The 20402-nt window shown below is 37.2% G+C and overlaps 7 non-coding genes across 7 annotated transcripts; all 7 read right to left on the bottom strand.

The window, feature by feature from the left end:
• Window positions 1–10898: 10898 nt before the first annotated feature.
• Window positions 10899–10971, bottom strand: trnav-cac (transfer RNA valine (anticodon CAC)). The gene has a single exon. It is a non-coding gene; the product is annotated as a tRNA-Val (tRNA).
• Window positions 10972–14929: 3958 nt separating this feature from the next.
• Window positions 14930–15002, bottom strand: trnav-cac (transfer RNA valine (anticodon CAC)). The gene has a single exon. It is a non-coding gene; the product is annotated as a tRNA-Val (tRNA).
• A 351-nt stretch (window positions 15003–15353) lies between these two features.
• Window positions 15354–15426, bottom strand: trnav-cac (transfer RNA valine (anticodon CAC)). The gene has a single exon. It is a non-coding gene; the product is annotated as a tRNA-Val (tRNA).
• Window positions 15427–15781: 355 nt separating this feature from the next.
• Window positions 15782–15854, bottom strand: trnav-cac (transfer RNA valine (anticodon CAC)). Its single transcript has one exon. It is a non-coding gene; the product is annotated as a tRNA-Val (tRNA).
• Window positions 15855–18765: 2911 nt separating this feature from the next.
• Window positions 18766–18839, bottom strand: trnav-cac (transfer RNA valine (anticodon CAC)). The gene has a single exon. It is a non-coding gene; the product is annotated as a tRNA-Val (tRNA).
• A 349-nt stretch (window positions 18840–19188) lies between these two features.
• Window positions 19189–19261, bottom strand: trnav-aac (transfer RNA valine (anticodon AAC)). The gene has a single exon. It is a non-coding gene; the product is annotated as a tRNA-Val (tRNA).
• A 985-nt stretch (window positions 19262–20246) lies between these two features.
• trnav-cac (transfer RNA valine (anticodon CAC)) lies at window positions 20247–20319 on the bottom strand. Its single transcript has one exon. It is a non-coding gene; the product is annotated as a tRNA-Val (tRNA).
• Window positions 20320–20402: the final 83 nt, after the last annotated feature.

Here is a 20402-nt window from a genome sequence, read left to right on the forward strand (position 1 = left end):
TGGGCAGCGGTGTTGTGATGTGTCCTATCCCGTCCTTGCAGAGTGATCTTCCTTGGCCTCATCACATGTGTCAGTGGCTCCTCCTTAGGAGGGAGGGGGACACCACCATGGGACAGCCCCCAAACTCATTGCTAGAGATCAAACTTCAGACTCCCTCCAAAACCACTGAACCCCTCAACACACCGAAAGAGATTACACACAGAGGTAGAGGCAGAGGGCCTTTCAGGGCTAGCCAGTCAGCCTGCCTGCTCTGATCCTCAAGTCAATTGTATTTAAATTAATGTTCATTAAAGATTTTAATTAAAGAATTGAACAGTCCAATTTACTTAATGATCATTTTTCACTGTCTTCAACCCTCAAGAACCAGGGTGAGTCTGGGTCACCCTTCTACTGGGCAAACACAACTTGCTTATCGCCATAGACTAGGCCGAAACGTTAATCTTTTAACCTTGCCTGAATAAAACAATGCATTTTTTATAGTGAGCAAGAGTTGGGCTTTTTCCTTTTCTATGATGATTCAAATTTTTGGTTGCACCTCAACGTTGGTTGAGCGCCCTCCGTTTTTTGTTGTCAAATATTACATTTTTTTAAATATACAAAGTAAATTATTAAAAGCATTAAAATTGTGATGTTTCCCACTTATTTACATAACCTACACCACACTTGCAAAGTGAAAGTTTATAGAAATTTTCTGAAATTAAGTAGTAAACCGAAGAAAAGCAGAATTGAGTCCAATTATACTGTAATGTGAATAATTTCATGGTCTATGTTTCAATCCCATTTCTGAAGGTCTGATGACAACAGCAATCCTGATGAGCTCTACTACTACAAGGCACCAAGATGTCATCAGAACAGGCATCTGTCAGAGTGTTCTCTATCATTGCTACTCACCTGTTTAGATGTCAGCTGGTAGTGTGGTGGAGACGGCCACAGCAAGGACAGGGGGGACTGGTATGGTGGCCGCAAGGGGCTGGAAGCAGCACTGCACCTCGTCCGCCACAAAGACACAGACAGAGCTCATATAAAAAGGGCTCTGGAGGTCATCCGTGGAGAAGGACTGACTGAATCTCCCGAGGATCAACCACACAGAGTCAAAAGCAGAAGCCCGGGAGAAAGGGATGTGAGGGGAAGGGTCCTTTAACATGCAGGAGAGCTTCTCCACTACGGCCGCCACCATGCCCACGGCCATCCAGCTTATAAGGATTGGGTGCTCTGAATTGCTTTCCTCTGGCTGAAGCCACAGGGCCAGGAGGAGCCTGGGCACCACCTGCACCACCACCTGAGATGGGCTGAGCAGGTTGCTAAGGGGCTCATTGGACTGCTCGCCCAGAATGCTCCTCACAGCTCTCTCCACGATGCTGTGGATCTTAGGATCGCTGAAATCAACAAAAAGGAGAAGAAAAAATAAACGATGTGCAATGTGCTCACATAGAACACTGTCTTAGTCTTTTTCAGCGTAGTTCCAGATGTGTAGATGAATGGATCATGTCATATGCAGGCCAGTACATGGAACTCACATGTAAGCTGGCGAGGTGGGGTGCATGGAGCGGCAGAGCATGCAGAAAGCCTCGTGCTCTATGTCCATCATTTTTAGGCAAGTGTTTACTTCCCAGGCCTGTAGTATGAAACAGGAAGTCCTATTAGTGTAATTTCACAATGGGTCTATTCTGCTGTGCTAACTCGTTGAAAGGCTAGTAAAGAGCTCACTAACTTGTAGTATGTCTCTACGTCTCATTCTCTTACCAGCCGAGCGAGGTCGTTTCTCTCCTCCAGGGTTTCCTTCCACACCCTTCAAATATAACACAGAGCAATTCAACTTTCCTGGCTTCTGATTTTTCTGTTGTTCATTTTACCCACATCTCCTGGAGTGCTGCTGGTGGCAGGGAATGGCAGTGAAGGTGAGTGCTGACGTGGTACTCACCTCTCCCTAAGGGATTTTTTTTTGCCCTGAGACACCAGCCAGTTGCTCATGTGCTCTGTGGTGACATGGGGCTGGACCTAGCCTTGACTCTGGAGCAGCAGATAGTGGACCATGAGCTTCTTTTGCAAGATGAGGTAAGGTGTGAGACCGTGCCACGAAATACCATATGTGCTTTCAGAAGGGCCTCTAGCAACATTTCACAACTGCTCATGCCTCACAATTTGCAAGTGATATTAAGAACTCTTATGACCACCTTCTCTAAACTGTCTTGAAATACAACTCTCTTTCTGTTGTTTATGTTTTTGTGGGATGAATCTTACCTGTTAATTGAAATATGTTTCCTCCCAGCAGGCCTGCAGAGTCTGAAAATAAAGGCTGCTTCAACTGAATTCCTTTTGAAGATAATGAAAATAATGATGCTTTGTTGTGCACATTATGCACAGGCATTTACAGTATGCTAAAATGAATTTCTCCTAAGATTACCTTTGTGGGACCATAAGTGAACTCCGGAATGCACCACACCCTATCCATGGTAAGATGGGGAAGAAATGCAGCGCTATAGATATACGGGATGCTCTAGAGATAACAGGAATGACTTAAAGTTGCGAAGGATAAATGACTGTGGAGTCGTCCAATATGCTGCACTTAGAATTGAGTTGTAGGCGATGTTTGGCGCAAAATAGAATGTTTACATTCTATTACCACGGAGAAATATAATGTGTAGAACCTGTATAATTGTGTAGGCTACTCTGTCTTTATTTCGTGAAATATTAAACTCTTTATTATGTCATAATGTGTATGTGAGGACGTAGGAGCCCGTCCCGATTCATGACGCGCTTATCCAGGGACATGTTGGTTAGACCTACTAATCCAACCTTGGTTTACAAGTTAAATACATTGTTTATACAGTGGGGCAAAAAAGTATTTAGTCAGCCACCAATTGTGCAAGTTCTCTCACTTAAAAAGATGAGAGAGGCCTGTAATTTTCATCATGTGTACACTTCAACTATGACAGACAAAATGAGAAAAAAAATCCAGAAAATCACATTGTAGGATTTTTAATGAATTTATTTGCAAATTATGGTGGAAAATACGTATTTGGTCACCTACAAAACAAGCAAGATTTCTGGCTCTCACAGACATGTAACATCTTCTTTAACTTCTTGGATATAGGTGGCGCTATTTTCATTTTTGGATGAAAAACGTTGCCATTTTAAACAAGATATTTTGTCACGAAAAGATGCTCGACTATGCATATAATTGACAGCTTTGGACAGAAAACACTCTGACGTTTCCAAAACTGCAAAGATATTGTGTCACGCCTTGGTCTTAGTATTTTGTGTTTTAGTTTATTAGTTAGTCAGGCCAGGGTGTGACATGGGTTTGTTGTATTCTTAGTGGGTTTTTTTAGTTATTGGGATTGTAGCTGATTAGGGGTGTGTGTTACTTAGGTTTGGCTGCCTGAGGCGGTTCTCAATCAGTCAGGTGATTCTCGTTGTCTCTGATTGGGAACCGTATTTAGGTAGCCTGGGTTTCGCTTCGTATTTCGTGGGTGATTGTTCCTGTCTCTGTGTTAGTGTTCACCAGTCAGGCTGTAATAGGTTTCACGTTCCGTTTGTTGTTTTGTATTTATTAGTTATTCATGTATAGTTCCGTTGTTTGTTTCACTAATAAACATGAGTAACCTACATGATGCATTTCGGTCCGACTTTCTTGCGACAAACGAAGAACGCCGTTACATATTGTCTGTGAGTGCCACAGAACTGATGTTACAGGCGAAACCCAGATAAAAATCCAATTAGGAAGTGCCGCATTTTTTGAAACAGCCTCATGCCAATGACTCCTTGTATGGCTGTGAAGGAGCTAGGAGTCAGCTTACATTTTCCACGTTTTCCCCAAGGTGTCTGCAGCATTGTGACGTCTTTTTAGGCATTTCCATTGGAGAATGGCTGTAAGAGACCATATAGGGCGAGTGGACGCATGGTGTCTCCCGGAGAAAACGTTGCGTAAAATACTGAGGTGGCCATTTTTCCAATAGTTTCTTATGAGAAACCAACTGCCTCCATGGATATATTATTGAATACATATGTTAAAAACACTTTGAGGATTGATCCTAAACAACGTTTGCCGTGTTTCTGTCGATATTATGGAGCAAATTTTGAAAAAAGTTTGGCGTTATAGTTTAAGTATTTTCGGTCTTTCTCAGCCAAGCAGGTTGAACAAACGTGACATTTTTCGCCTACAAAAATATTATGTTTGGAAAAAAGGAACATTTGCTATCTAACTGGGAGTCTCCTGAGTGAAAGCATCTGAAGTTCTTCAAAGGTAAATTATTTAATTTGGTTGCTTTTCTTATTTTTGTGAAAATGTTGCCTGCTGCCAGCACAGCCTAGCATAGCATTATGCCATGCTAAACTTACACAAATGCTTGTCTAGCGTTGGCTGTAACACATATTTTGAAAATCTGAGATGACAGTGTTGTTAACAAAAGGCTAAGCTTGTGTTTCAATATATTTATTTAATTTCATTTGCGATTTTCATGAATAGGAAATGTTGCGTTATGGTAATGCGCTTGAGGCTATGATTACGCTCCCGGATAGAGGTTAAGAGGCTCCTCTGTCCTCCACTCGTTACCTGTATTAACCTCTTGAATCTCCCCATCCCGGATCCGAGATCGTGACTAAAGCCTCAGGCTCATTAGCATAACGCAACGTTAACGATTTCTGAAAATTGCAAATAAAATGAAAATAATGCGCCTGCTCTCAAGCTTAGCCTTTTCTTAACAACACTGTCATCTCAGATTTTCAAAATATGCTTTTGAACCATAGAAATTGACTAATTTGTGTAAGAGTATGCTAAGCTAGCTTAGCATTTTGAGTAGCATTTAGCACGCAACATTTTCACAAAAACCAGATAACCAAATAAATAAAATCATTTACCTTTGAAGAGCTTCGGATGTTTTCAATGAGGAGACTCTCAGTTACATACCAAATGCGCAGTTTTTCCTGAAAGCGTTTGTGTGTAGGAGAAATCGCTCCGTTTTGTACATCACATTTGGCTACCGAAACTAACCGAAAATTCAGTCACCTACAACGTCAAACTTTTTCCGAATTAACTCCATAATATCGACCGAAACATGGCAAACGTTGTTTGGAATCAATCCTCAAGGTGTTTTTTCACATATCTCTTCATTGATATATCGTTCGTGGAAGCTTGCATTCTATTCTAAATTCCGTGGAAAAATACTTGCAGCTGACTTTTGCGCACCAATTTCGGCGCAGGACACCGGGCGGACACCTGGTAAATGTGGTCTCTTATGGTCAATCTTCCAATGATATGCCTACAAATACGTCACAATGCTGCAGACACCTTGGGGAAACGACAGAAAGGGCAGACTTACTCCTCTCGCATTCACAGCCATATAAGGAGACAATGGAAAACAGAGCCTCAAAAATCCTGCTCATTTCCTGGATGCTGTCTCATCTTGGTTTTGCCTGAAGCTCACGTTCTAGGGCACGCACAGAAAATATCTTTGCAGTTCTGGACACGTCAGAGTGTTTTCTTTCGAAAGCTTTCAATTATATGCATAGTCGAGCATCTTTTTGTGACAAAATATCTTGTTTAAAACGGGAACGTTTTTCATCCAAAAATGAAATTGTGCCCCTAGAGTTTCAACAGGTTAATGGCACCTGTTTGAACTTGTTATCAGTATAAAATACACCTGTCCACAACCTCAGTCACACTCCAAACTCTACTATGGCTAAGACCAAAGAGCTGTCAAAGGACACCAGAAACAAAATTGTAGACCTGCACCAGGCTGGGAGGACTGAATCTGCAATAGTTAAGCAATAGGTAAGCAGCTTGGTTTGAAGAAATCAACTGTGGGAGCAATTATTAGGAAATGGAAGACATACAAGACCACTGATAATCTCCCTCGACCTGGGGCTCCACGCAAGATCTCACCCCGTGGGGTCAAAATGATCACAAGAACGGTGAGCAAAAATCCCAGAACCACATGGGGGGACCTACTGAATGACCTGCAGAGAGCTGGGACCAAAGTAACAAAGCCTACCATCAGTAACACACTACGCCGCCAGGGACTCAAATCCTGCAGTGCCAGACGTGTCCCCCTGCTTAAGCCATTACATGTCCAGGCCCGTCTGAAGTTTGCTAGAGAGCATTTTGATGATCCAGAAGAAGATTGGGAGAATGTCATATGGTCAGATGAAACCAAAATATAACTTTTTGGTAAAAACTCAACTCGTTGTGTTTGGAGGACAAAGAATGCTGAGTTGTATCCAAAGAACACCATACCTACTGTGAAGCATGGGGGTGGAAACATCATGCTTTGGTGCTGTTTTTCTGCAAAGGGACCAGGACGACTGATCCATGTAAAGGAAAGAATGAATGGGGCCATGTATCGTGAGATTTTGAGTGAAAACCTCCTTCCATCAGCAAGTGCATTGAAGATGAAACGTGGCTGGGTCTTTCAGCATGACAATGATCCCAAACACACCGCCCGGGCAACAAAGGAGTGGCTTCGTAAGAAGCATTTCAAGGTCCTGGAGTGGCCTAGCCAGTCTCCAGATCTCAACCCCATAGAAAATCTTTGGAGGGAGTTGAAAGTCCGCGTTGCCCAGCAACAGCCCCAAAACATCACTGCTCTAGAGGAGATCTGCATGGAGGAATGGGCCAAAATACCAGCAAAAGTGTGTGAAAACCTTGTGAAGACTTACAGAAAACGTTTGACCTCTGTCATTGCCAACAAAGGGTATATAACAAAGTATTGAGAAACTTTAGTTATTGACCAAATACTTATTTTCCACCATAATTTGCAAATAAATTCATTAAAAATCCTACAATGTGATTTTCTGGATTTTTTTTCTCTCATTTTGTCTGTCATAGTTGAAGTGTACCTATGATGAAAATTACAGGCCTCTCTCATCTTTTTTTTAAGTTGGAGAACTTGCACAATTGGTGGCTGACTAAATACTTTTTTGCCCCACTGTATATGTCTATACAAATCTATTGACCACATCCATTTAACCTCTTGAAACTCCCCATCCCGGATCCGGGATTGTGACTAAGCCTCAGGCTCATTAGCATAATGCAACGTTAACGATTTCTGAAAATCGCAAATAAAATGAAAATAATGCGTCTGCTCTCAAGCTTAGCCTTTTCTTAACAACACTGTCATCTCAGATTTTCAAAATATGCTTTTGAACCATAGAAATTGACTAATTTGTGTAAGAGTATGCAAAGCTAGCATAGCATTTTGTGTAGCATGTAGCACGCAACATTTTCACAAAAGCCAGATAACCAAATAAATAAAATCATTTACCTTTGAAGAGCTTCTGATGTTTTCAATGAGGAGACTCCCAGCCACATACCAAATGCGCAGTGTTTCCTGAAAGCGTCTGTGTGTAGGAGAAATCGTTCCGTTTTCTACATTGCGCCTGGCTACCGAAACGAACCGAAAATGCAGTCACCTACAACGTGAAACTTTTTCCGGATTAACTACATAATATCGACCGAAACATGGCAAACGTTGTTTGGAATCAATCCTCAAGGTGTTTTTTCACATATCTCTTCATTGACATGCAGTTCTTGGAAGCTTGCTTCTCTGTACATGTCTGTGCCCCATGGAAAAATACTGGCAGGTGACTTTTGCGCACCAATTTCGGCGCAGGACACCGGGCGGACACGTGGTAAATGTGGTCTCTTATAGTCAATCTTCCAACGATCTGCCTACAAATACGTCACAATGCTGCAGACACCTTGGGGAAACGACAGAAAGGGCAGACTCATTCCTCTTGCGTTCACAGCCATATAAGGAGATCATGAAAGACAGAGCCTCAAAAATCCTTGTCATTTCCTGGATGCCAAGTCATCTTGGTTTTGCCTGAAGCTCACGTTAAAGGGCACGCACAGAGAAGATATTTGTATTTCTGGACACGTCAGAGTGTTTTCTTTCGAACAGTAGCAATTATATGCATAGTCGAGCATCTTTTTGTGACAAAATATCTTGTTTAAAACGGGAACGTTTTTCTTCCAAAAATGAAATAGCTCCACCATAAGTGTAAGAGGTTAAAGCAATGATTGTCAATTGAAAATGTGGTTGTTGTGTTATCCTGCTTTGCGCCTTGAGTGTCAGTCCCCCTTAAGCACATTTTTCCAATATTTCCGAGCTCTGAATTGACACAATGAACACTTTTGGAAAGATATTCAGTTAAGAATATGAATGACAATTAATGTATGACTTGGATTGTTTGCATAATAGTGTAGTAAACAATCGCTCAGCGTGGGAACTTTTGGTTTGGGAAAGTATCCGTTATAAGTCTCCATGGCACGTATCACTTCGTTGTCTTGTTGGTAATAGTAAAAATGCATGACAGTCCGCATAGTAATGGTCTAACAAGTGTTTTTCATTTTGTTTCTAACATTAAACAGACATTTGAGAACGGAATTGCTTACAGTTGTACCTATGATGCACAGACACACTAAAGCTGTACAGTGTAGTTTAATTAGTCAGTTTCAATTATTTGCAGATGTATTCACTATTATTTACAAATTGAAAGATGTAACATTTGAAATTAATGTTGCAGAGCAGAGTTCTTGTGGGAGTCTTCTCCTTCAGTCTTTTTGCCTCCTAGGCCTCGTTTCTCATTACATGGTATTTCCCCAGTGCCAACTTCACATGAGATGGCTGCTGTCTACTGTCATGTGTTTCTGAAGCCAGATATCGCTATGCCGATATCGCGCTGTCCATGGTCCTGAAATATACCATCTTGGCTTTTTGCATATGTACGACCGTCCAAACTTGACCGCACACACATACACACACATTAATGCTAATCTCTCAGACACTTTTGAACTTTGCACAACCTGCAACATGACACTGAAAGAGCATTTTATTCCAAGTGTGGTTGTGTTTGAATAAAGACCTGAAGAATGAAATCAATGTGTGGATGTTGATTGGACTATGTATATGTGCTTTGCAGAAGCCATTTTTTTTTGCATTCCCTGTATCGTGTATTTTACTGGAGTATGATCAGATTGCTTTGTTTATACCAGATTGAAGATTTCGTCAGAGAAATTATTCTGATTATAGCATGATAGCTATTTTTTTTAAATAAGGCAATGTTTACAGTGCCTTGCGAAAGTATACGGCACCCTTGAACTTTGCGACCTTTTGCCACATTTCAGGCTTCAAACATAAAGATATAAAACTGTATTTTGTTGTGAAGAATTATCAACAAGTGGGACACAATCATGAAGTGGAACGACATTTATTGGATATTTTAAACTTTTTTAACAAATCAAAAACTGAAAAATTGGGCGTGCAAAATTATTCAGCCCCCTTAAGTTAATACTTTGTAGCGCCACATTTTGCTGCGATTACAGCTGTAAGTCGCTTGGGGTATGTCTCTATCAGTTGCACATCGAGAGACTGAACTTTTTTCCCATTCCTCCTTGCAAAACAGCTCGAGCTCAGTGAGGTTGGATGGAGAGCATTTTTGTGAACAGCAGTTTTCAGTTCTTTCCACAGATTCTCGATTGGATTCAGGTCTGGACTTTGACTTGGCCATTCTAACACCTGGATATGTTTATTTTTGAACCATTCCATTGTAGATTTTGCTTTATGTTTTGGATCATTGTCTTGTTGGAAGACAAATCTCCTCCCAGTCTCAGGTCTTTTGCAGACTCCATCAGGTTTTCTTCCAGAATGGTCCTGTATTTGGCTCCATCCATCTTCCCATCAATTTTAACCATCTTCCCTGTCCCTGCTGAAGAAAAGCAGGCCCAAACCATGATGCTGCCACCACCATGTTTGACAGTGGGTATGGTGTGTTCAGGGTGATGAGCTGTGTTGCTTTTACGCCAAACATAACATTTTGCATTGTTGCCAAAAAGTTCAATTTTGGTTTCATCTGACCAGAGCACCTTCTTCCACATGTTTGGTGTGTCTCCCAGGTGGCTTGTGGCAAACTTTAAACGACACTTTTTATGGATATTTTTAAGAAATGGCTTTCTTCTTGCCACTCTTCCATAAAGGCCAGATTTGTGCAATATACGAGTGATTGTTGTCCTATGGACAGAGTCTCCCACCTCAGCTGTAGATCTCGGCAGTTCATCCAGAGTGATCATGGGCCTCTTGGCTGCATCTGTGATCAGTCTTCTCCTTGTGTGAGCTGAAAGTTTAGAGGGACGGCCAGGTCTTGGTAGATTTGCAGTGGTCTGATACTCCTTCCATTTCAATATCGCTTGCACAGTGCTCCTTGGGATGATTAAAGCTTGGGAAATCTTTTTGTATCCAAATCCGGCTTTAAACTTCTTCACAACAGTATCTCGGACCTGCCTGGTGTGTTCCTTGTTCATTATGATGCTCTCTGCGCTTTTAACGGACCTCTGAGACTATCACAGTGCAGGTGCATTTATACGGAGACTTGATTACACACAGGTGGATTGTATTTATCATCATTAGTCATTTATGTCAACATTGGATCATTCAGAGATCCTCACTGAACTTCTGGAGAGAGTTTGCTGCACTGAAAGTAAAGGGGCTGAATAATTTTGCACGCCCAATTTTTCAGTTTTTCATTTGTAAAAAAGTTTGAAATATCCAATAAATGTCATTCCACTTCATGATTGTGTCCCACTTGTTGTAGATTCTTCACAAAAAAATACAGTTTTATATCTTTATGTTTGAAGCCTGAAATGTGGCAAAAGGTCGCAAAGTTCAAGGGGGCCGAATACTTTCGCAAGGCACTGTATATGGTCATGGGCTATACTGCATAACACAGAAACCTCATAGTCGGCTGGCCCTCGCTACATATTCGTCGCCAGAACCACTGGCTCCAGGTTATTTCTAAGTCTATGCTAGGTAAAGCTCCGGCTTATCAAAGCACAATATGGCATTCATGAAAAATATTTCTCTATTACAAATGTGATAACTTTTGCATGTGTCAATTACCTTTGTTTCTGCCCAGTTTCAAACCAGGGACCTTTCACGTGTGAAGCGAATGTGATAACCACTACACTACAGAAACTACTGCTAGAAAACACAGCAAGAAGTAAACCAAATTTTACAGATATTCATTGCATAAAGTCAAATTTCCAAAATATGGCATTCATGAAAAATATTTTTCTATTACAAATATGATAAATCTTGCATGTGTCAAATACCATTTTTTCTGCCCAGTTTTTCAAACCAGGGACCTTTAGCATTTTAAGTGAATGTGCAAACTACAACACTACAGAAACTGCTGCTTGAATTATCATCAAGGAGTAAACCAAATTTTACAGATATTCATTGCATGAAGTCAAATTTCCAAAATTTGGCATTCATGAAAAATATTTCTCTATTACAAATATGATAACTTTTGCATGTGTCAATAACCTTTGTTTCTGCCCAGTTTCGAACCAGGGACCTTTAGCATTTTAAGTGACAGTGCAAACCAAGACACAACTGAAACTGCTGCTTGAATTGTAAATCAAGGAGTAAACCAAATTTTACAAATATTCATTGCATAAAGTCAAATTTCCACAATATGGCATTCATGAAAAATATTTCTCTATTACAAATATGTTAACTTTTGCATGTGTCAATTACCTTTGTTTCTGCCCAGTTTCGAACCAGGGACCTTTAGCATTTTAAGTGAACGTGCAAACTACAACACTACAGAAACCGCTGCTTGAATTGTCATCAAGGAGTAAACCAAATTTGTCAGATATTCATTGCATAAAGTCATATTTCCAAAATGAGGCATTTATGAAAAATTTTTCTCTATTACAAATATCATAACTTTTGCATGTGTCAATTACCATTTTTTCTGCCCAGTTTCAAACCAGGGACCTTTAGCATTTTAAGTGAACGTGCAAACCACGACACTACAGAAACTGCTGCTTGAATTGTCATCAAGGAGTAAACCAAATTTGTCAAATATTCATTGCATTAAGTCAAATTTCCAAAATATGGCATTTATGAAAAATATTTCTCTTTTACAAAAACATTACTTATTCCATTTAAAAATTACCACTGTTTCTGCCCGGTTTCAACCTGGGACCTTTCACGTGTGAAGCGAATGTGATAACCACTACACTACAGAAACTGCTGCTAAAAATCAAAGCAAGGAGTAAACCAAATTTTACAGATATTCATTGCATAAATTCAAATTTCCAAAATATGGCATTCATGAAAAATATTTTCTCTGTTACAAATATGATAACTTTGCATGTGTCAATTACCTTTGTTTGTGCCCAGTTTTGAACCAGGGACCTTTAAAATTTTAAGTGAACGTGCAAACCACGAGACTACAGAAACTGCTTCTTGAATAGCCATCAAGGAGTAAACCAAATTTGTCAGATATTCATTGCATTAAGTCAAATTTCCAAAATATGGCATTTATGAAAAATATTTATCTTTTACAAATACATTAATTATTCCATAAAAAAAGTATCACTGTTTCCAACCGGGGAACTTTCTCGTGTGTAAGCAAACTTGATAACCACTAAACTACAGAAAATACTGATTGAAAAATTACCAAGGAGTAAACCAAATTTTACAGATATTCATTGCATAAATTCAAAAAATTTATTCAAAAATATGGCATTCATGACAAAAATATTTCTTAAGTGAACTGTTGAAAATATAATAATTTTTGCTTGTGTCAATGAGCGCTGTTTCCACCCAGCTTGAAACCAGGGACCTTTTGCCTGTTAAGCGAACATGATAACCACTACCCTACAAAACTGCTTCTTGAATTGTCATCAAGGAGTAAACCAAATTTTCAGATATTCATTGCATAAAGTTGAATTTCCAAAATTAGGCATTTATGAAAAATATTTCTTCTATTACAAATACATAATTTTGCATGTGTCAATTACCTTTGTTTCTGCCCGTTTCAACCAGGGACCTTTCACATTTTAAGCGAAAGTGATAACCACTACACTACAGAAACTGCTGCTTGAAAAATCAAGGAGTAAACCAAATTTTACAGATATTCATTGCATAAATTCAAATTTCCAAAATATGGCATTCATGAAAAATATTTTCTCTGTTACAAATATGATAAATCTTGCATGTGTCTATTACCTTTGTTTCTGCCCAGTTTTTCAAACCAGGGACCTTTAGCATTTTAAGTGAAAGTGCAAACCACGACACTACAGAAACTGCTGCTTGAATTGTAATCAAGGAGAACACCAAATATTACAGATATTCATTGCATGAAGTCAAATTTCCAAAATATGGCATTCATGAAAAATATTTCTCTATTACAAATATGATAACTTTTGCATGTGTCAATTACCTTTGTTTCTGCCCAGTTTCAAACCAGGGACCTTTAGCATTTTAAGTGAACGTGCAAACCACGACACTACAGAAACTGCTGCTTGAATTGTCATCAAGGAGTAAACCAAATTTTACAGATATTCATTGCATAAAGTCAAATTTCCAAAATATGGCATTCATGAAAAATATTTCTCTATTACAAATATGATAACTTTTGCATTCCATGTCAATTATCCTTTGTTTCTGCACAGTTTTGAACCAGGGACCTTTCAGCATTTTAAGTGAACTTGATAACCACTACACTACAGAAACTTCTGCTTGAATTGCCATCAAGGAGTAAACCAAATTTTACAGATATTCATTGCATAAAGTCAAATTTCAAAAATATGATAACTTTTGCATGTGTCAATTACCTTTGTTTCTGCCCAGTTTTGAACCAGGGACCTTTAGCATTTTAAGTGAACGTGTAAACCACGACACTACAGAAACTGCTGCTTGAATTGTCATCAAGGAGTAAACCAAATTTTCAAATATTCATTGCATAAAGTTAAATTTCCAAAATTAGGAATTTATGAAAAATATTTCTCTTTTACAAATACATTAATTATTCCATAAAAAAAGATCACTGTTTCCACCCGGTTTCAACCAGGGACCTTTCACGTGTGAAGCAAATGTGATAGCCACTACACTACAGAAAATACTGACTGAAAAATCATCAAGGAGTAAACCAAATTTTACAGATATTCATTGCATAAATTCAAATTTCCAAAATATGGCATTTATGACAAAAATATTTCTCTGTTGAAAATATAATAATTTTTGCTTGTGTCAATGAGCGCTGTTTCCACCCAGCTTGAAACCGGGGACCTTTCGCCTGTTAAGCGAACATGATAACCACTACCCTACAAAACTGCTTCTTGAATTGTCATCAAGGAGTAAACCAAATTTTACAGATATTCATTGCATAAAGTTACATTTCCAAAATAAGGCATTTATGAAAAATATTTCTCTGTTTACAAATACATTAATTATTCCATAAAGAAAATTATCACTGTTTCCACCCGGTTTCAACCAGGGACCTTTCACGTGTGAAGCAAATGTGATAACCACTACACTACAGAAACTACTGCTAGAAAACAAAGCAAGAAGTAAACCAAATTTTACAGATATTCATTGCATAAAGTCAAATTTCCAAATATGGCATTCATGAAAAATATTTTCTATTACAAATATGATAAATTTTGCATGTGTCAATTACCTTTGTTTCTGCCCAGTTTTGAACCAGGGACCTTTAGCATTTTAAGTGAACTTGATAACCACTACACTACAGAAACTGCTGCTTGAAACCAAATTTGTCAAATATTCAAGGAGTAAAAATTTTTCACCAAATTTTACAGATATTCATTGCATGTGAAAGTCAAATTTCCAAAATATTTCCAAAATATGGCATTCATGAAAAATATTTCTCTATTACAAATATGATAACTTTTGCATGTGTCAATTACCTTTGTTTCTGCCCAGTTTTGAACCAGGGACCTTTAGCATTTTAAGTGAACGTGTAAACCACGACACTACAGAAACTGCTGCTTGAATTCTCATCAAGCAGTAAACCAAATTTGTCAAATATTCATTGCATAAAGTTACATTTCAAAATTATGAATTTATGAAAATATTTCTCTTTTACAAATACATTAATTATTCCATAAAAATGTTTTCACTGTTTCTGCCCGGTTTCGAACCAGGGACCTTTCACGTGTGAAGCGAATGTGATAACCACTACACTACAGAAACTACTGCTAGAAAACAAAGCAAGAAGTAAACCAAATTTTACAGATATTCATTGCATAAAGTCAAATTTCCAAAATATGGCATTCATGAAAAATATTTTTCTATTACAAATATGATAAATCTTGCATGTGTCTATTACCTTTGTTTCTGCCCAGTTTTGAACCAGGGACCTTTAACATTTTAAGTGAAAGTGAGATCCACGACACTACAGAAACTGCTGCTTGAATTGTCATCAAGGAGTAAACCAAATTTTACAGATATTCATTGCATAAAGTCATATTTCCAAAATGAGGCATTTATGAAAAATATTTCTCTTTTACAAATACATTAATTATTCCATAAAAAAATTATCACTGTTTCCGCCCGGTTTCGAACCAGGGACCTTTCACGTGTGAAGCGAATGTGATAACCACTACACTACAGAAACTACTGATTAAAAAAACATCAAGGAGTAAACCAAATTTTACAGATATTCATTGCATAAATTCAAAAAAAAAAAAAAATATGGCATTTATGACAAAAATATTTCTCTGTTGAAAATATAATAATTTTTGCTTGTGTCAATGAGCGCTGTTTCCACCCAGCTTGAAACCGGGGACCTTTCGCCTGTTAAGCGAACATGATAACCACTACCCTACCAAAACTGCTTCATGAATTGTCATCAAGGAGTAAACCAAATTTGTCAAATATTCATTGCATAAAGTTACATTTCAAAATTAGGAATTTATGAAAAATATTTCTCTTTTACAAATACATTAATTATTCCATAAAAAAATTATCACTGTTTCCGCCCGGTTTCGAACCAGGGACCTTTCACGTGTGAAGCAAATGTGATAACCACTACACTACAGAAACTACTGCTAGAAAACAAAGCAAGAAGTAAACCAAATTTTACAGATATTCATTGCATAAAGTCAAATTTCCAAATATGCATTCATGAAAAATATTTCTCTATTACAAATATGATAACTTGCATGTGTCAATTACCTTTGTTTCTGCCCAGTTTTCAACCAGGGACCTTTAGCATTTTAAGTGAACGTGATAACCACTACACTACAGAAACTGCTGCTTAAATTGTCATCAAGGAGTAAACCAAATTTTCAAATATTCATTGCATAAAGTTACATTTCCAAAATACAGACATTTATGAAAAATATTTCTCTTTTACAAATACAGTGCAAACTTAATTATTCCATAAAAAAATGTTTCCACTGTTTCAAAACCAGGGACCTTTCACGTGTTAAGCGAATGTGATAACCACTACACTACAGAAACTGCTGCTAGAAAAAACATCAAGGAGTAAACCAAATTTTACAGATATTCATTGCATAAATTCAAAAAATTCCAAAAATATGGCATTCATGAAAAAATATTTCTCTGTTGAAAATATAATAATTTTTGCATGTGTCAAAGATGAGCGCTGTTTCCACCCAGCTTTTCAAACCGGGGACCTTTCGCCTGTTAAGCGAACATGATAACCACTACACTACAGAAACTGCTTCTTGAATTGTCATCAAGGAGTAAACCAAATTTTACAGATATTCATTGCATAAAGTTACATTTCCAAAATAAGGCATTTATGAAAAATATTTCTCTATTACAAATATCATAACTATTGCATGTGTCAATTACCATTGTTTCTGCCCAGTTTCAACCAGGGACCTTTAGCATTTTAAGCGCAACGTGATAACCACTAACACTACAGAAACTGCTGCTTGAATAGCCATCAAGGAGTAAACCAAATTTGTCAGATATTCATTGCATAAAGTTCCATTTCCAAAATTAGGCATTTATGAAAAATATTTCTCTTTTACAAATACATTAATTATTCCATAAAAAAAGTATCACTGTTTTGAACCGGGGACCTTTCACGTGTTAAGCGAATGTGATAGCCACTACACTACAGAAACTACTGCTAGAAAAAACATCAAGGAGTAAACCAAATTTTACTGATATTCATTGCATAAATTCAAAAAAATCAAAAATATGGCATTCATGACAAAAATATTTCTCTGTTGAAAATATAATAATTTTTGCTTGTGTCAATGAGCTGGATTTGTCAATGCTGTTTCCACCCAGCTTGAAACCGGGGACCTTTGCATGTTAAGCGAACATGATAACCACTACACTACCAAAACTGCTGCTTGAATTGTCATCAAGGAGTAAACCAAATTTTACAGATATTCATTGCATAAAGTTACATTTCCAAAATAAGGCATTTATGAAAAATATTTCTCTTTTACAAATACATTAATTATTCCATAAAAAAAATTATCACTGTTTCCACCGGTTTCGAACCAGGGACCTTTCACGTGTAAAGCGAACTTGATAACCACTACACTACAGAAACTACTGCTAGAAAACAAAGCAAGAAGTAAACCAAATTTTACAGATATTCATTGCATAAAGTCAAATTTCCAAATATGGCATTCATGAAAAAATTTTTCTGTTACAAATATGATAACACTTTGCATGTGTCAATTACCTTTGTTTCTGCCCAGTTTTCAACCAGGGACCTTTAGCATTTTAAGTGAACGTGATAACCACTACACTACAGAAACTGCTGCTTGAATTGTCATCAAGGAGTAAACCAAATTTGTCAAATATTCATTGCATAAAGTTACAATTTCAAAATTAGACATTTATGAAAAATATTTCTCTTCTTACAAATACATTAATTATTCCATAAAAAATTTCAAAATTAGTCATCACTGTTTCCACCCAGTTTTCAAACCAGGGACCTTTCACGTGTTAAGCGAATGTGATAGCCACTACACTACAGAAACTACTGCTAGAAAAAACATCAAGGAGTAAACCAAATTTTACTGATATTGATTGCATAAATTCAAAAAAATTCAAAAATATGGCATTCATGACAAAAATATTTCTCTGTTGAAAATATAATAATTTTTGCTTGTGTCAATGAGTGCTGTTTCCACCCAGCTTGAAACCGGGGACCTTTCGCCTGTTAAGCGAACATGATAACCACGACACTACAGAAACTGCTGCTTGAATTGTCATCAAGGAGTAAACCAAATTTTACAGATATTCATTGCATAAAGTTACATTTCCAAAATAAGGCATTTATGAAAAATATTTCTCTATTACAAATATCATAACTATTGCATGTGTCAATTACCATTGTTTCTGCCCAGTTTCAACCAGGGACCTTTAGCATTTTAAGTGAACGTGCAAACCACGACACTACAGAAACTGCTGCTTAAATTGCCATCAAGGAGTAAACCAAATTTGTCAAATATTGATTGCATAAAGTTACATTTCAAAATTAGACATTTATGAAAAATATTTCTCTTTTACAAATACATTAATTATTCCATAAAAAAAGTATCACTGTTTCAAACCAGGGACCTTCCACGTGTTAAGCGAATGTGATAGCCACTACACTACAGAAACTACTGCTAGAAAAAACATCAAGGAGTAAACCAAATTTTACTGATATTCATTGCATAAATTCAAAAAAATTCAAAAATATGGCATTCATGACAAAAATATTTCTCTGTTGAAAATATAATAATTTTTGCTTGTGTCAATGAGCGTTGTTTCCACCCAGCTTGAAACCGGGACCTTTCGCTGTTAAGCGAACATGATAACCACTACACTACAAAACTGCTGCTTGAATTGTCATCAAGGAGTAAACCAAATTTTCTTATATTCATTGCATAAAGTTACATTTCCAAAATTCCAAGGCATTTATGAAAAATATTTCTCTTTACAAATACATTAATTATTCCCAAAAAAGGATCACTGTTTCCACCCGGTTTTCGAACCAGGGACCTTTCACGTGTGAAGCGAATGTGATAACCACTACACTACAGAAACTACTGCTAGAAAACATCAGCAAGGAGTAAACCAAATTTTACAGATATTCATTGCATAAAGTCAAATTTCCGAAATATGGCATTCATGAAAAATATTTTTCTATTACAAATATGATAACTTTTGCATGTGTCAATTACCTTTGTTTCTGCCCAGTTTTCAACCAGGGACCTTTAGCATTTTAAGTGAACGTGCAAACCACGACACTACAGAAACTGCTGCTTAAATTGCCATCAAGGAGTAAACCAAATTTGTCAAATATTGATTGCATAAAGTTACATTTCAAAAATAGAATTTATGAAAAATATTTCTCTTTTACAAATACATTAATTATTCCATAAAAAAATATCACTGTTTCCACCCAGTTTTGAACCAGGGACCTTTCACGTGTTAAGCGAACGTGATAACCACTACACTACAGAAACTACTGCTAGAATTACCATCAAGGAGTAAACCAAATTTTACAAATATTCATTGCATAAATTCAAATTTCAAAAATATGGCATTTATGAAAAAATATTTCTCTGTTACAAATACAATAATTTTTGCATGTGTCAATGAGCGCTGTTTCCACCCAGCTTCGAAACCGGGGACCTTTCGCGTGTTAAGCGAACATGATAACCACTACCCTACAGAAAACTGCTTGAATTGTCATCAAGGAGTAAACCAAATTTTACAGATATTCATTGCATAAAGTTACATTTCCAAAATAGGCATTTCATGAAAAATATTTCTCTATTACAAATATCATAACTATTGCATGTGTCAATTACCATTGTTTCTGCCCAGTTTTTCAACCAGGGACCTTTAGCATTTTAAGTGAACGTGAAACCACTACACTACAGAAACTGCTGCTTAAATTGTCATCAAGGAGTAAACCAAATTTGTTTCAAATATTGATTGCATAAAGTTACATTTCAAAATTAGACATTTATGAAAAATATTTCTCTTTTACAAATACATTAATTATTCCATAAAAAAAGTTGTTTCCACTGTTTCAAACCAGGGACCTTTCACGTGTTAAGCGAATGTGATAACCACTACACTACAGAAACTACTGCTAGAAAAATCATCAAGGAGTAAACCAAATTTTACAGATATTCATTGCATAAATTCAAAAAATTCAAAAATATGGCATTCATGACAAAAATATTTCTCTGTTGAAAATATAATAATTTTTGCATGTGTCAATGAGCGCTGTTTCCACCCAGCTTTTCAAACCGGGACCTTTCGCATGTTAAGCGAACATGATAACCACTACACTATGAAACTGCTTCTTGAATTGTCATCAAGGAGTAAACCAAATTTTACAGATATTCATTGCATAAAGTTACATTTCAAAATAAGGAATTTATGAAAAATATTTCTCTTTTACAAATACATTAATTATTCCCTAAAAAAAATTATCACTGTTTCCGCCCGGTTTCGAACCGGGGACCTTTCACGTGTGAAGCGAATGTGATAACCACTACACTACAGAAACTACTACTAGAAAACACAGCAAGAAGTAAACCAAATTTTACAGATATTCATTGCATAAGTTCAAATTTCCAAGATATGGCATTC

The sequence above is a fragment of the Oncorhynchus masou genome, chromosome 18 (assembly GCF_036934945.1).
Source record: "Oncorhynchus masou masou isolate Uvic2021 chromosome 18, UVic_Omas_1.1, whole genome shotgun sequence".
Taxonomy (NCBI): domain Eukaryota; kingdom Metazoa; phylum Chordata; class Actinopteri; order Salmoniformes; family Salmonidae; genus Oncorhynchus; species Oncorhynchus masou.